Here is a 16341-nt window from a genome sequence, read left to right on the forward strand (position 1 = left end):
TACATTAGTAATACCCTCCCCGACTACATCGGGCAGAACCACGACAGCCGTTACCGAACCCTAGATTAATCGGGCAGCGTATCTAATACATAACCGGGGTTATGATACTTACAACGAGGCAGAACTTCGTTATTTAAGGGGGTATTATGCCCAAAAAATACTTTAACTATGTAGAAATTCGAGAGAGAAGAAAGTTGTGAACGATTTCGATTGAACAGCCGATTACATCTATTTATAGTGTCTGTCTGACACTTCGTCGCGCACCGCGAAGCTTTTAGCCAAGGGCTACGCGGCCCGCGAGGGTGGCTAGGGTAGGCCCTAGCTGATCCGACTCAAACCCTAGCTTCGACACAACACCCGACACGTGGCGGCACCAGGTGAGCTCTGGTGGCTAGCTGTCGCGCCCCGCGTAAGACCCTTAAGGGTTCTTCGCGGCCCGCGAGCGACAATTAAAATTTATTTTTATTTAATATTTAATTATATAAGGTATTTTGGGCTTGGTTTTTCGCATACGGGTTATGTTTTAAGACATATAAGGTCATTTTAAACATATTAGGGGTGTCAAAAAATTATTTTAGGATGGTTGTTATAATCACACAGGCTCTAAGCATATCCTCCATTGTTTGGATTGTCTTTTCACTTTGTCCATCTGTTTGAGGGTGATAAGCTATACTTAAATTTAGTCTAGTTCCCATTGCTCTTTGGAAACTTGTCCAAAAATGAGAAGTAAAACGACTGTCTCTGTCAGACACAATAGATAAAAGAATTCAATGTAATGAAACTACTTTATTCACATACAGCTTAGCTAATTGTTCCATACTGAAAGTTTCTTTCATTGGTAAGAAATGCGCAGATTTAGTCCATATGTCTACAATCACCCAGATTGTGTCATTACCTTTTCGTGTCTTGGGTAATTTGGTAACGAAATCCATTATTATCAATTCCCATTTCCAAATTGGCATTTCCAATTGCTGAAGTAATCCTGAAGGTTTCTGATATTCAGCTTTAACATGTGAACAGGTTAAACATTTAGCAACATAATTTGCTATATCCTTTTTCAATCCTATCCACCAGAATTTTTTCCTTAAATCTTGATACATCTTGTCACTTCCAGGATGCATCATATACTTAGATTTATGTGCTTCTTCTAAAATTTGATTTCGTAGGTTTCCTTGAATAGGTTTCCAAATCCTTTTTTTTATAAAATTTCCAAATTCCATCTGTTCCTTTTTCTAATTCTTTAGTCATTCCTTTCAAACCTTCAGCATCATCCTTGATTGCTGTTTCCTGTACCTTATTAATTTGTTCATTTAAATCTACTTGCAGGTTTAATCTGAGAGAACGTACCCTTTTTGGCTTCTCATGATACTTTCTACTTAAGGCATCAGCTACTACATTAGCTTTTCCTGCATGATACTGGATATCACAATCATAATCACTAAGGATTTCCATCCATCGTTGTTGCCTCATGTTTAATTCTTTTTGCCCGAAAACATATCTTAAACTCTTATGGTCTATGAAGACAATAAACTTACTACCGTAGAGGTAACGTCTCCAAATCTTGAGGGCAAAAATTATTGCTCCTAACTCTAGATCATGGATTGTATAATTTTCTTCATGCTTCTTAAGTTATCTTGAGGCATAAGCAATTACCTTTTGACGTTGCATCAATACACATCCGAATCCTAACTTAGATGCATCACAATAGACTATAAAGTCTTCAGTTCCCTCTAGTAAAGCAAGTATTGGTGCATTCGTTAACCTTTGCTTTAAAACCTTGAATGCTTCCTCTTGTTTTGGTCCCAATTCAAACTTATCAGACTTGCAAGTTAGTTTGGTTAATGGAATAGCTATTCTAGAAAAATCTTGAATAAGACGTCTATAATATCCTACTAATCCAAGAAAATTTCTTACTTCTATTGGTGATTCAGGGACTTTCCATTTGGTAATAGCTTCAATCTTTGTAGGGTCCACATGAATTCCTTCATGATTAACTAAGTGTCCAAGAAATTGCACTTCTTGAAACCAGAATTCACATTTTGAGAATTTAGCAGAAAGCTTCTCTTTTCTCAACAATGTCAGATGTGCATGCAAATGTCCCGCATGCTCTTCCTTACTTCTTGAGTAAATTAGTATATCATCTATAAAAACAATTATGAATTTATCTAGGTATGGTTTACATATCATGTTCATCATGTCTATAAATGCGACTGGGGCATTGGTTAAACCAAATGGCATGACTGTAAATTCATAATGACCGTATCTTGTTCTGAAAGTAGTTTTAGGAATGTCCTCTTCCTGTACCTTCAATTGATGATATCCTGAGCGTAAGTCGATCTTAGAAAAGAAGCGGGCTCCTTGAAGTTGATCCAATAGATCATCGATTCTCAGTAGTGGGTACCGATTTTTAATCGTAATCTTATTCAATTCTTTGTAATCAATGCAAATACGCATCAATCCATCTTTCTTCTTGACAAATAACACTGGTGCTCCCCATGGTAATGAACTAGGTTGTATAAAACCTTTTTCGAGTAATTCATATAACTGTTTCTTCAATTCCTGCATCTCCGTTGGTGCTAGATGATATGGTGCTTTGGAAATCAGTGTCGTTCCTGGAATTAGGTAAATTCTAAATTCAACCTCGCGATCTGGCGGTAGTCCAGGTAACTCCTCTGGAAAGACATCTGAGAATTTAGATACTACGGGAATATCTTTTAATTCTTTTCCTTTAGTGTTAATGATTACGGAAATCATATACACCATTCCCCTTTTTCGTGAGTAGCTTGCAGCTTTCATCGCAGAGATGAACTTTATTGATCTTGTTGGCTTGTCTCTTTTAATTGTGATCCTTTCGCCAGTTGGCGTACATACTTCTACAGACTTTTGATCACACAAAATTCATGCATGATTGGCTACCAACCAATCCATTCCTAATACAACATCGAATCCGGCTAGATTCATTGGTAACAGGTTAGCAGTAAACTTATGACTTAAAATTTCTATCTTTCCTTCCTAAAGGATTTCGTTGATTTTGATAGAATTTCCATTTGCCGTCTCCACCAGACAGTCTTAGTGAAGTTTAGTTAATGGTTGATTAAGAAGTTTGCAAAAAGAAGTATTTATGAAACTTTGGTTTGCACCAGAGTCAAATAATACTTTAGCATAAACATCATTAACTAAAACATACAGGTAATCACATCCGGAATCATCTTGGCTTCTTCGACGGCCAGCACGAATACTCTGGCATTCTTCTTGGGTCCTTCTGTTGCCTTTGCTTTCTTATTTGTTGTTGGAGCTAGTTTTGGACAATTTAGGCGGATGTGACCTGCCTCTCCGCAGTTGTAGCATAATCTTAACCAAGTAGCTGAACCACAACTTCTACCCTTATTCCCGAACCAACCCATGGAACTAGAACAGAATCAGGAGGACCAATTCCCAATCCCAGCATTTGACCCCAATGAGATCCCTAGAATTCCCACACCAAACCATATAGAGCAGTATACAACGCTGAACCCTTTAGACCCATGGTGGAATGACAACAGGTCAATTCAGGATATATTAGACAACCCATACCCTTACGGAGAACCCATACCACGTTATCCTGAGCCAGTGACAGCCCCACTCCCACCCATGAACCAAGAAAATGTGGAAGAGTTTCACCAATATGGTGAAGAGTTAGTTGAAGAGGGAAATCGAATCCGTCAGATAGGAGAGAAACTCGTCTAGAACTATGACGAGCGTGAGATGCAGTTCTAGACAAGCCAACACCTAATATAATATATATATATATATGTGTGTGTGTGTGTGTGTGTGTAATTTTGTTACTTTGATAAAAAAAACAACACAAAAATCATCAAATTAACTAAATTAGATAAACTAAAATACCTATCGATGTATAATTACTAGTATTTAAATTTCAGTTGTAATAGATATATAAAAAGAGTAAGTCGCAATGCTCGACGTTTTTGGTTCAATCTGTTTGAATGTTTGTTTGTGTTAATTTTATTCTGTGATATTAATACCTGATAAATGTTTACAATTCAGATGGACAACGAAGCAAATCAGGAAAACCAGAATAACGATAATTGATATTCGCTAATTTACACATATTTTAGTCCCCCGTTTTACCCCCATTTTATGCGTTTTCGGCCGTAAAACCGTCATTCGGATACTTAATTATCTACATTTTGGTTTACAGGCCTAAAACAGCATACCAGACGAGATGATACCAAAAACGAGGACTTTCCGGACAAAACGATGAAGCTGCGAAGATTCTGTGGAAAAAGACTGACCTGGGCGTCCGGCACGGTCATGCGGCCATATGCACGACCGTGCATATCCGACAAACCAAGAAGATCCGGCAGTGAACCAGGCGTGCAACTCACCGTGCAAGGCACTGAAGGCAAGCCCGGTAAGGAACGACCGTTCCCGATCAAGAATGATCGTGCGGATCCGAGGTCAAACATAAACCCGGAAAAGAACGACCAAAGAACCGAGCGTGCAACTCAAACCTCGGAAAGGAACGGTCGTGCCAAGCCAAGAACGACCGTGCGTGACCGAAGACTAGTCAACGATCTGTGACGTCATGCAGTATGGTGGCCCACCACCAATAATGCTTAAAGTGCACGGTCGTGCGATCGGAAGAACGGCCGTGCAACTTCGAAAAAGCATTTAAACAGAACAGAACCATTTTAGTAGTAACTCTGGACATTTTGGGAGCTCTGCAGGCGATTTTGAGGCTCCGAAGGCTGCTGCTTTCACTCGGATTCAAGCCACATTGCCCGGTTTTGCTCGTTTACTATCCAGATTCTTAATCTTGTGCTTGTTTATGGTTTGGATTTCTAACCTTTCCAGAATTTTGTTAATGTTTCAAGCATTTAGATTAATATTTATGTATTATTGTAGCCTTTGGGCAAAAACACAACAATCCCTTGCTTGATTATAGCTTTTAGTATGTCGATCTATGTTTGTAATGACATTTTGAAGTGTTTTCTATGATTATCTTTGATGATTAGTTTGCAACCTTGTTATTGATATTGATTTCTTGATTATAAGTAATTGTGTTGGATGATTGGTGCTTGGTTAGGTAAGATAGTTGCAAAATGAAGCTTATTTAATCATGTATTAGTAAACTTTTAATTTGGTTAACTAGTTTAACTTAGTTAAAATGTAGGCACCATGATACTCTAACGGGTTAGTGGTTTAATAAAATGCAATTATTATTAATCAAGAGAGCTTGCCCTCACGGAAGGACTCTAACGGGTTAGATGGTGTTGTTATGAATTCTTGCCATGATTTGTTAGCTTAGTTAGTAGTTTCGGCCAAAATTGCTATCTTGGTGAATTTATGTGCAAGATTTGTAAAATGAACTCGGTTGTGATTTAATCTAGTTTATGCTTGTCTCGGTGGTTGCATTGTGTTTATCGGTGTTGCTTTCCTTGATTAAGTGAGGTTAGAAAACTCCTAACGGATGACTAACTTATTTTTAGGAGATTTTCATAGACATTTATCAATTGCACGTTAAAGAACAATTTTAGGTGGTTAAAGTGTGTTTATCGTTTTAACTTTCCGAATGATTGTCATGTTAGGATTCCCGAAAGGGATACTAATTGTCTCGAAATGGAAAATTGACCGAATGCTTCTAGTGCCAAAACTGACTTAGTTGACATGCTGTGGTTGTGTATTAAGCAAGGGTATTTATATATATATTTTACTATGTTTTATAAGTATTTATTTATGCTTAGTTTAGATTAATTAAAACCAAAACAACGTATGTTTTTACCGGTAATTTAGTGGCAAAGGTCTAGTACTATTTCTCCGCCCATTTCCGTGGATCGATACTTGGTTCTTACCGATACTTTACTACATATATGACAGGGTACACTTGCCCTTTCGTGTGTGTTTTGATGTAAAAGTAATAATCACTTTTATAAATTTAAAACCAATTCGTGTGTAATTTCATTGTAAAAATATGTACAGTCGCGCACGTACCAAGTTTTTGGCGCCGTTGCCGGGGAATGGCGAGTTTTAGGAACGACCCGAGTCATTGTGTTATCGGTGTATATACTTGTTAATATTTGTGCATATTTTTCGTGATTATTTATTTGTTGATTTATTTGTTAATAATTCTTGCTTTCAATTCAATTTATTCATTTTTGTGATTGTTTTGTACACTTGTAAATTTTTATTCTATTTATCTGTTCAAATCCGGATTTATTTATTCATTTATTCTTTGAGTTTTTGGCTCTTAAAAATCATTCTTGTACTAGCCGATTCGATTATTTTCGTTGCTTTAATTTTTATAAAAATTTCGGCCCATTTTCGGATTTTTATAAATTTTACAGCCCATATTTATACATATTCTGCTTCTATTCAAAAAAAAAAACAGTATTATTTTATTAATAAAATATTCATGGTGTCAGTTTTTCGTTTGCAGGTTGATGTCCTCAACTCCCGCACCCGCTATTGCTGAGCCGACTGACGAACCAGCGCATAATCTTAGAAGAAGTAGGAGGCTGCGCGAAAGGTCACTCGTCGTTGCACAACGCATTGCAAATGCAATTGACGAGCCGGTGATTATCTCTGAAGACGAAAGCTTAGAGGACGAGGAGAGAGTCGTCATGGCGGACGACGACCGACCATTGAATGAAACAAATCAGCCCGGAAGGGCAGGCCTGGAGCCGAGTATCCTTCAGCCCACTATAGATGCACCTAATTTTGAAATTAAATCTAGTGTTATTAACGTGTTGCAGAATTCGGTGCAGTTCGACGGACGTGAGCATGAGGATCCCGGGAGGCATATCGCTGCTTTTCTTGCTATTTGTTCAACATTTAGGATGACTGGTGTTTCAGAGGATGCAATTCGGTTGAGGTTGTTTCCGTTTTCGTTACGTGACAAAGCTAGAGCTTGGCTTATGTCACTTCCTGCCGGGTCCATCAGGACCTGGAATCAGTTGGCGGAGCAGTTTATGCAGAAATATTTTCCACCTGAGAAAACGAACAAACTACGGAACCGGATTGTTTCCTTTCGCCAGGACGAGGGCGAGTCGTTGCATGCAGCTTGGGAGAGATTCAAAGATTTGTTGATTGATGTGCCACATCACGGCTTCTCCAAGCGACAGCTGGTTTTGACGTTCTATCAGGGGCTCAACTATAACACGCAGGAGCGATTAGACGTGAACGCGGGAGGCGATCTTGGAACTAAGACGCCAACTGAAGCGTATGATATTATCGAAAAAGCTGCGTTGAAATCCAGCTCGCGTCGGGATGGAGATAGAGGTCGATCATCATCATCTCGCTCAGGAGTTCATGCTGTAGACGACTACACGGCCATTACTGCACAACTCTCGGCTCTTACATCGAGATTCGACAAGTCCCAGATGATTGCGCATGCTGGCTCGGGATGTGACCAGTGCGGAGTGTCACACGAGCCTGGGGCATGTTTTCAGGGAGTCGTATATGAGAGCCATGAAGAGGTAGATTTTGTGAGTAATCAAGTGAGGCCGCAGAACAACCCGTACAGCAACACCTATAATCCCGGATGGAGAAATCACCCAAATTTTGGGTGGCGAGCGAATGCAGGAAATCAGAACCCATTGGGGTTCACTCAGCGTGCTCCAGCGCCTCAGCAGGGTCAGCAGTACCAGCAGTACAATCAACCCTACCAGCAGCGTCCATATTCGTACCAGAATCAGGGCACTGGGAGTAGCTCCCAGCAGCAGGCCCCTCAGTCTAGTTCCAAGCTGGAGGATATGATGGCTCAGCTTCTCTCTAGCTCTGAAAAACGATACCAACAAAGCGAAGATCGTTTTCTGGCTAACGAGGGAGAAATGAGGAGTCAGAAGGCCTCGATTCAGAATATCGAGAATCAGGTTGGTCAGCTGGCACAGATGATGTCCAAAAGACCCCCAGGCGGTCTTCCGGGTAATACAGAACCAAACCCTGGTGGACAGAGGGATGTAAATGCTGTGATGACCAGGAGTGGAAAAACTACCGGACCCGTCATATCGGACTCAGCACCGATCACTGAAGCGGTCCCGACTGACACACCGGACGAGGTGCAAGCCAGGCTACGCCCAGCAAGTACAGCACAAGTCCAGGAGCCGGTCAAAGATTACACTCCTCCGGTACCTTATCCAGGCAGGCTGAAGAAGCAGAAGAATGAAGAACAATACGGTAAGTTCCTTGAGTTGTTTAAGCAACTACACATCAATATACCGTTTGTTGAAGCCTTGGCCCAGATGCCAAAGTATGCGAAATTCCTTAAGGATATCCTCTCAAATAAACAGAAGCTCGAGGATATATCGTGTGTGGTGATGAATGAGACTTGTTCCGCCGTTCTGCAAAACCGTCTGCCCACGAAAATGGGAGATCCTGGTAGTTTCACGCTCCCGTGTTTGATTGGAAACATGTCTGTTAGCCATGCATTGGCTGAGTTGGGAGCGAGTATTAACCTTATGCCGTATAAGGTTTTTACTAAACTGGATCTGGGTGAGCCGTCACCCACTAGGATGAGCATTCGGTTGGCAGATCGCTCAATAAAGTATCCGCGCGGATTTGTGGAAAACATGCTTGTAAAAATCGATAAATTTGTTTTCCCCGTGGACTTTGTTATCCTTGACATGGATGAAGATTCAAGGGTACCTTTGATACTTGGACGTCCTTTCCTCAATACAGCGAGGACGATTGTTGATGTGGCAGCTGGCCAAATCACGCTCCGAGTGAATGATGAGCACGTGACATTCGATATCAAAAGATCAATGCAGCATCCGCAATGTCACGATGACAAGCTTTATTATGTCGACATTGTCGATGCATGTGTGTGCTCTCATTTTCAAGGTACTATTGACGAGATTGATTCGGACACACGTCTGTCGTGTGGGGACCTGATTGGCATTACGCAGGAGGGCCACGATTTCGAGCAGCCAGTCTATCAGATTGGTGACGATGGTTCCCAGAGTCCGGAGAGATTTCTTGAAATTGACCATGTGAAAAAGGGGGAAGCAGAGCCTTCGGTTGATGATCCGACGCCTTTGGAGTTGAAAGAACTCCCGCCACATCTCGAGTACGCATTTCTAGACGAGGAGCGTCGCCTACCGGTCATAATTTCAGCATCATTGGAGAAGGATGAGAAAATTCGGCTTCTCGAGGTTCTGAGACTTCATAAGAGAGCCATTGCATGGAAAATCATGGATATCAAGGGCATCAATCCTTCTTTTTGTACTCACAAGATTCTGATGGAAGACGAGTACAAACCATGTGCGCAGCATCAGAGACGTTTAAATCCAAATATGCAGGACGTGGTGAAGAAGGAGGTGATTAAATTGTTGGATGCCGGCATGATTTATCCTATTTCTGACTCTGTATGGGTGAGTCCGGTGCAGGTTGTACCTAAGAAAGGTGGTATGACTGTAGTTTCGAATGATAGGAATGAACTAATTCCTACCCGTACCGTCACTGGGTGGCGAGTTTGCATTGACTACCGCAAGCTCAATGATGCTACTCGCAAGGATCACTTCCCGCTTCCATTCATCGACCAGATGTTGGAACGTCTGTCGGGGAAGTTGTATTACTGTTTCCTTGACGGATTCTCTGGGTACTTTCAGATTCCTATCGCTCCTGAGGATCAGGAGAAGACTACCTTTACATGCCCCTTCGGCACATTCGCCTACCGACGGATGCCTTTTGGGTTGTGTAATGCACCAGCGACCTTCCAGAGATGCATGGTTGCAATTTTCCATGACATGATCGAGGATTCCATGGAGGTTTTCATGGATGATTTTTCGGTATTTGGGGATTCCTTCGATCACTGTTTGGAAAATTTGAGAAAGATGTTGAAGAGGTGTGAGGAGACAAATCTGGTCCTGAACTGGGAGAAATGCCACTTCATGGTGAAGGAGGGCATAGTTCTGGGACACAAGATTTCGCATGCTGGTATGGAGGTCGACCCAGCCAAAGTGGATATCATTTCACGACTTCCGCCTCCCACCTCTGTTAGAGCGATACGGAGCTTTCTCGGTCATGCTGGGTTCTATCGGCGATTCATTAAAGATTTTTCAAAAATCGCCAGACCCATGACCCGTCTGTTGGAGAAAGACGCTCCGTTCATATTCGGAGATGATTGCTTGAGAGCCTTTGACCTTCTCAAGCAAAAGTTGATTGAGGCCCCTATTTTAGTTGCACCGGACTGGAGTTTGCCGTTTGAGATTATGTGCGACGCGAGTGATTACGCCATAGGGGCCGTTCTTGGTCAAAAGAGAGAAAAGCACTTTCACCCGATCTATTATGCGAGCAAAACTCTTCACGACGCTCAAGAGCATTATACCACGACTGAAAAAGAGCTCTTGGCGGTCGTTTTCGCATTTGACAAATTTAGATCGTACTTGGTGCTTTCGAAAACCGTTGTGTATACTGATCACGCAGCCATCCGATATCTCTTCAGCAAGCAGGACGCTAAGCCACGTCTGATCAGGTGGATCTTGTTGCTGCAGGAGTTTGATATTGAGATTCAAGATAAAAAGGGTGCGCTGAATGTAGCGGCTAACCATCTATCTCGGTTAGAGCATGGAGACATCGTGGACGCGCGTTGGGATTCCATAAATGACAACTTCCCACACGAGTCTTTAATGAGTGTTGAGATATGCGATGAGTCGCCATGGTTCGCTGACCTTGCGAACTACCTTGCTTGCGGGATTCTGATCAAAGGGTTGACTCACCAGCAAAAGAGGAAATTCTTTTCGGATGTCAAGCACTACATTTGGGATGACCCTTACTTGTTTCGGGTTGGTGCTGATCAGGTGATTAGGAGATGTGTTTCAGGAAAGGAGGCGACCGATATTCTGCGCCACTGTCACGAGGGACCTACCAGAGGCCACCATGGAGCCAACTTTACCGCCAAGAAAGTGTTGGACTCCGGGTTTTATTGGCCTACTATATTTCGTGATGCGCCGAGTTGGGTTAAAGCGTGCGATGCTTGCCAGAGGGCGACAAATATATCGGCACGTGATGAAATGCCTCAGACCTGGATTCAGGTTTGTGAAGTCTTTGATATCTGGGGGATAGACTTCATGGGACCATTTCCCCCCTCACGAGGTAATAAGTACATCCTGGTCGCGGTTGACTATGTATCGAAGTGGGCGGAGGCACAGGCCTTGCCCACCAATGATGCCAGGGTGGTCGTGAGATTTTTGAAAAGCTTATTTGCCCGGTTCGGCGCTCCGAAAGCGCTTATCAGTGACAGAGGGACGCATTTTTGCAATACTCAGCTCGAGAGAGCATTGTCCCGTTACGGTGTGCATCACCGTCTATCCACGCCCTATCATCCACAAACAAGTGGGCAGGTGGAAGTCACGAACCGGGGGCTGAAAAGAATCCTTGAGCGGTCAGTAGGTGCAAACCGCAAGGATTGGTCAGATAAGCTTGATGAAGCGTTGTGGGCCTTCCGTACGGCTTACAAGACGCCTATTGGGACTACTCCCTTTAGGCTTGTTTACGGAAAGGCATGCCATTTACCGGTTGAGCTGGAACATAAAGCGATGTGGGCGCTAAAGACCGCAAATCTGGACCTAAAAGCCGGAGGTGAAGCCCGGTTCCTCCAGATTCACGAGTTGGAAGAGTTGCGACAACGCGCTTATGAGAACTCCGTGTTGTACAAGGAGCGCACGAAGAGATTGCATGATAAACGCTTGAAGGACCACAAAGAATTCCAAGCGGGCGATCTTGTCCTTCTTTACAACTCGCGGTTGCGCTTATTTCCCGGAAAGCTCCATTCACGTTGGACAGGCCCATACACGGTTAAAGAGATATTTCCGTATGGGACTGTTGCAATAGAGAACGCGGACGACGTTATTTTCAAAGTAAATGGGCATCGCTTAAAGTTATACGTTGCCGGGCCGACAGAGTCGGTGATGGAGGTGATTGAGCTCCAAACCCCGCACACATCATAAGTGTGGGGAGGAGAGAGTCTACGCTGCTGACTCGCGGATCAAAAATGCAGCAAGAGCGTATTTTGCGCTTTAGGGGTAGTTTAGACATTTAGGATTTATTTTTCTAGTTTTAGCTTGGAGTCTTGCTATCGACTCGTCGACAAAAATTTAGCATGAGTCTACGCTACTGACTCGCCGACAAAAATGTAGCAGGAGCGTCTTTGGCGCTATAGGGGCAAAATTGTCCATTTTTATGTTTTTATAGTTTTAGCGTAATTTAGGTTAGTTAGGTAGTTTCCGATAGTTTGTACAGTTTCTATTCGTGCCGAACGAGGGTTCTATGTTGCAATATTGTTAGAACAGTTGGCGTGTCGAAAAAATGGCGAAAAACGGCCAAAACAGTTGCTGGAAATGCATTCTGCAGAAAATTCTGATCTGCAGCTGATGCACGCCCGTGCCAGTGTCCGCACGACCGTGCGTTTTCGAGGATCAGGCAGGATGGGTCGCACCCTCGGTGCATCACCGAGGAAAATGAAAGACGTCGGTTTCGCACGACCGTGCCAAAGGTCGAACGACCGTGCGGCAGGCTGAGGGCATTTTTGTCATTTTGCACATTATATATACCCTCATCTGCAGAAAAATCTATCATTCGCGAACCCTAGCAACTGCAGCCGTTCCAGAACGGTTTTTACACCAAATCGCACGATTCTTCGCACGATCTCGCACCCAACTTCGCACGGTACGTCTCTAGTGTTAGATTTCTTGTTTTCCCACTTTCTAGGTTAGATTTATTCCGATTCTTTAAGGAAATTTTTAGGGTTCTCTTCATAAACAAATCGAAACCCTAACCCTTGTTGAATCGAAGTATCGTGAACACCCGGTTGACTTTCAGACCCCTGTTGACCCAATGCTTGTTAAAATTTTTATAGAAATCAGGTTGTTCTAAGTACAGGGGTCGAAAACTGCAGAAACTGAACGGCATGGTCGTTCCTCAGGTGGAACAGACGTGCGTTCCCTACTTTTTCATAATTTCTGCTGTTGATCGGTGATGCACGGTAGTGCAACGGGTTGTCCGATATTGCACGGTCGTTCCGCTTAAGGAACGGGCGTGCGTGTCCGACAATCACTGGGCTTGACTGTTAGTTCTCGGATATGCACGACCGTGCATATCGAAGCACGCACGTGCCATTTGCCCAGTTCAGTTGGACAGAAGCTTCATAATTTGCTGCTCGGCTGTTTTCAATTCCATTTTCTCCTGTTTCTGTCTTTCTAACAATGTTCCCCATTACAGATGGATCATCCCTTCCTACAGTTCGATCCTAACAACGAGCGTGAAGCTTTGTGCATTCCAAAAAGAGACGAGTTATGGGCCCGGAGGGGGCAATTCGGAGTCCCTAGATGGCTTGATTGGGAAGTTATGCAAGAACTAAGTCAATACGACCGTTTGGAAAATATGATGAGTCGTCCACTTATAAATCTGGTCGGTTGCAACCGACCCGTGTACTTGGAGCTTACCATAGAGTTCTTTGCATCATATGCTTATGAGAAGCCAGTTGCTGCTCGTAGACCCAAATTCCGCCACAAGGAGCGGATAGCTTTCCGACTGTGTGGTAAATGGCACCGGTGGTCGGTTGGTCGTCTGGGAAGGAGACTCGGTATTTACACTAGGGAAGACATGGATGATGCCAGTGTCTTCACAGAGCAGTTCACTTTCCCGTCTGATGCAGCAAGGGATGAGTTTTGGGCTGCAAATGCTGTTGGGGACCCATACAACCCAAGGATGTCAAAGGCCTCACGACTTAGAGACCCTCTGGTGCGGGTGATGCACCATGTGTTTAGCCACACTATATGCGGGCGCATGGACAGTCTTGGTAACTGTCCAACACCAGATCTGATTTTTCTTTACGCATTGGTGGAGAAGGCGCCAATTAATTTAGCGGCGCGTATGGCTGAATACTTTGTGAAGAGCTCAGGAAGGACCCCTAACAGTCAGATACATGGCGGTCAATATGTGACCGAACTTGCATACAACGAACATCTCATGACTGACGAGGTACTTCAGAGTCTCACCCTGATTACTGAGGGAGTGCATGTTGACATCAGGTCGCTGAAGGCGATGGGGGTTATTGTCGAGACTGATCACGGGGATAGGTTGAGGGGGCTGAATAATGAGGTCTGGGACCCGTTACCCCCGCTCCCAGCAGAGGAAGAGGAAGAAGATGTGGAGATGCAGGAGCAGCACCAGCCACACACACCGCCACACCAGCCGCAGCACCACGAGTTCTACTAGCATCAGGATTGGCCTGAATTTTATCAGCAGTTCCAGCAAATGCGGGTCACGCAGGAACAACATGGTACGTATATCGATCAGATCAGGACCAGCCAGGACCAGATCCGGGTCAGTCAGGATCAGCTGCGGACCAGTCAGGATCAGCTGAGGCAGAGCCAGGAGAGCTTGTATCAGGGGGTGAGTGCCGGGTTTTCGTACCTATTTGGGGAGATGCGCCATGCATATCCCAACTACTTCCAGAACCCTCCAGAGTTCCCACCGTGGAACCCTCCTGGTTACGGTGGTGCGGGCCCGTCCTTTACGAGACACGATGACGATGATGACGAGTAGGAGTTGGCGGTGATGATCGTGGTGGCTTTTATATTAGTATTTGTTATTTCGGGTGTTATTTTTGCATACTATTTCCAACACCCTCGGATTGTTTTTGTATTTTAAAACATTTTACTTTTTGTTATGTCTTTGTTTGAACTAGTAGTATTTATGTACATTATGGTTTATTTCTGTTTATTCTGTTACTGTTCTGTTATGCTGTACCATATGACATATTTGCAGATTGTGGCTATCAAGTCTTTGGCCGGAGCATATGACAGACGCAGCTTTGGAAGCCTCGATTCATCAGATATCATCTTGAGGGGAGTATTATTATCCTTTTTCTTTATATTTCGGGTTTCGCATTGGGGACAATGCGAAGTTCAAGTGTGGGGAGGGGGTTAACTTTGTTAACTTTGTTTGTCCTCTAAAAAAAAAAAATCAAAAATCAAAAATCAGAAAAATCACTCAAAAATACCTGTATTTTGTATATATTTTAGTAAATAAACCGGTTGATTGCGTTTTAGAAAGCATTGGACTTGATAAAAACTCGACAAGCAAAATATTTTTGAAAAAGAAAACCGGAAAGCGTGACAAACAAAGAAAGACTTACATGATAGTTTTCACACTTTTACCCATTCCATCCGTTACGTGAGCATATTTGAGCCTATTGTTATATATTTGTTCATTTCGGATATAGGAGTGAGCCGGATGTTATGTGTAATTTAGAATTTGTCACTAGTATGCTTGTTAAGACCATGAACTTGTGAATTCGTGTAAAAGTGATAGAGGCACTTAGATTACCCCTTTGTTGTAAGCCTTGTTCTTTGTGTTGTGCTTCCCGTTCACCTTATATTACCCTTTAGGATTAACCATGTCGAGCCTTCCCGTTTACCTTTGTTTACCCACATTATCGCCCACTTAGCCAAATTTAGCCTTTGTATGTTTTAAACCCTTTTTAGTGTTGAAACTCGGATAAAATAATCGTTTAACTCGCATTTGTTTCGGTTTATTGTACAGTTATTTATATAAAAAAAAAACACAACCCAGAAAATAAAACACCCTAAAATAGGGTGAAGTTGATAGAAATCGAGCAATTTTGAATGCTTAAATGTTAAAATTTCGTTGATAAGCTCGATTGCGCTTTAGTCGCCTTTTTAAGGCATTTGTATGTATAGTTGTATTATGTTCTTGCTAGTTAAACGCTAAAACCGAGTTTTAACCATTTTCGCCACTTTAAATGTCTACTTCCATACCCTTCGCCCAAGCCTAACGTTACAACCCGTAAAGACCTCTTGATTTACACTTATTTGCATGTTAGTTGGTGGAGACGAGATCTTATGACAAGCTTATGATATTGCATATTTCATTGACGTGGCATTGAGTGTTTGCACATACACATTTTATGTATGTTTCATAAATAAAACCGAGTGTGTGTGAATATTGTGAGTCGTGTGAAGATTAACATGTTGAGTCAATTAAATGTGAAGTCACGGCTTTTTGGTTGTCGCTATTATAATTGCATATGCTTGTTGGGTTTGAGTCTTTTGATGATGTCTTTCGACAAACCGGCCAACCGTTTATAGTAATTTTCAATAAAATAGTGTGTAAATTATCGTACTTGTTTCTTTCCGTCTTTTATTGCTTTTTAGTTCTGCTTGCTTGAGGACAAGCAAGGTTCAAGTGTGGGGAGATTTGATATTCGCTAATTTACACATATTTTAGTCCCCCGTTTTACCCCCATTTTATGCGTTTTCGGCCGTAAAACCGTCATTCGGATACTTAATTATCTACATTTTGGTTTACAGGCCTAAAACA

This window comes from Helianthus annuus, chromosome 5 (genome assembly GCF_002127325.2).
Source record: "Helianthus annuus cultivar XRQ/B chromosome 5, HanXRQr2.0-SUNRISE, whole genome shotgun sequence".
Classification (NCBI taxonomy): domain Eukaryota; kingdom Viridiplantae; phylum Streptophyta; class Magnoliopsida; order Asterales; family Asteraceae; genus Helianthus; species Helianthus annuus.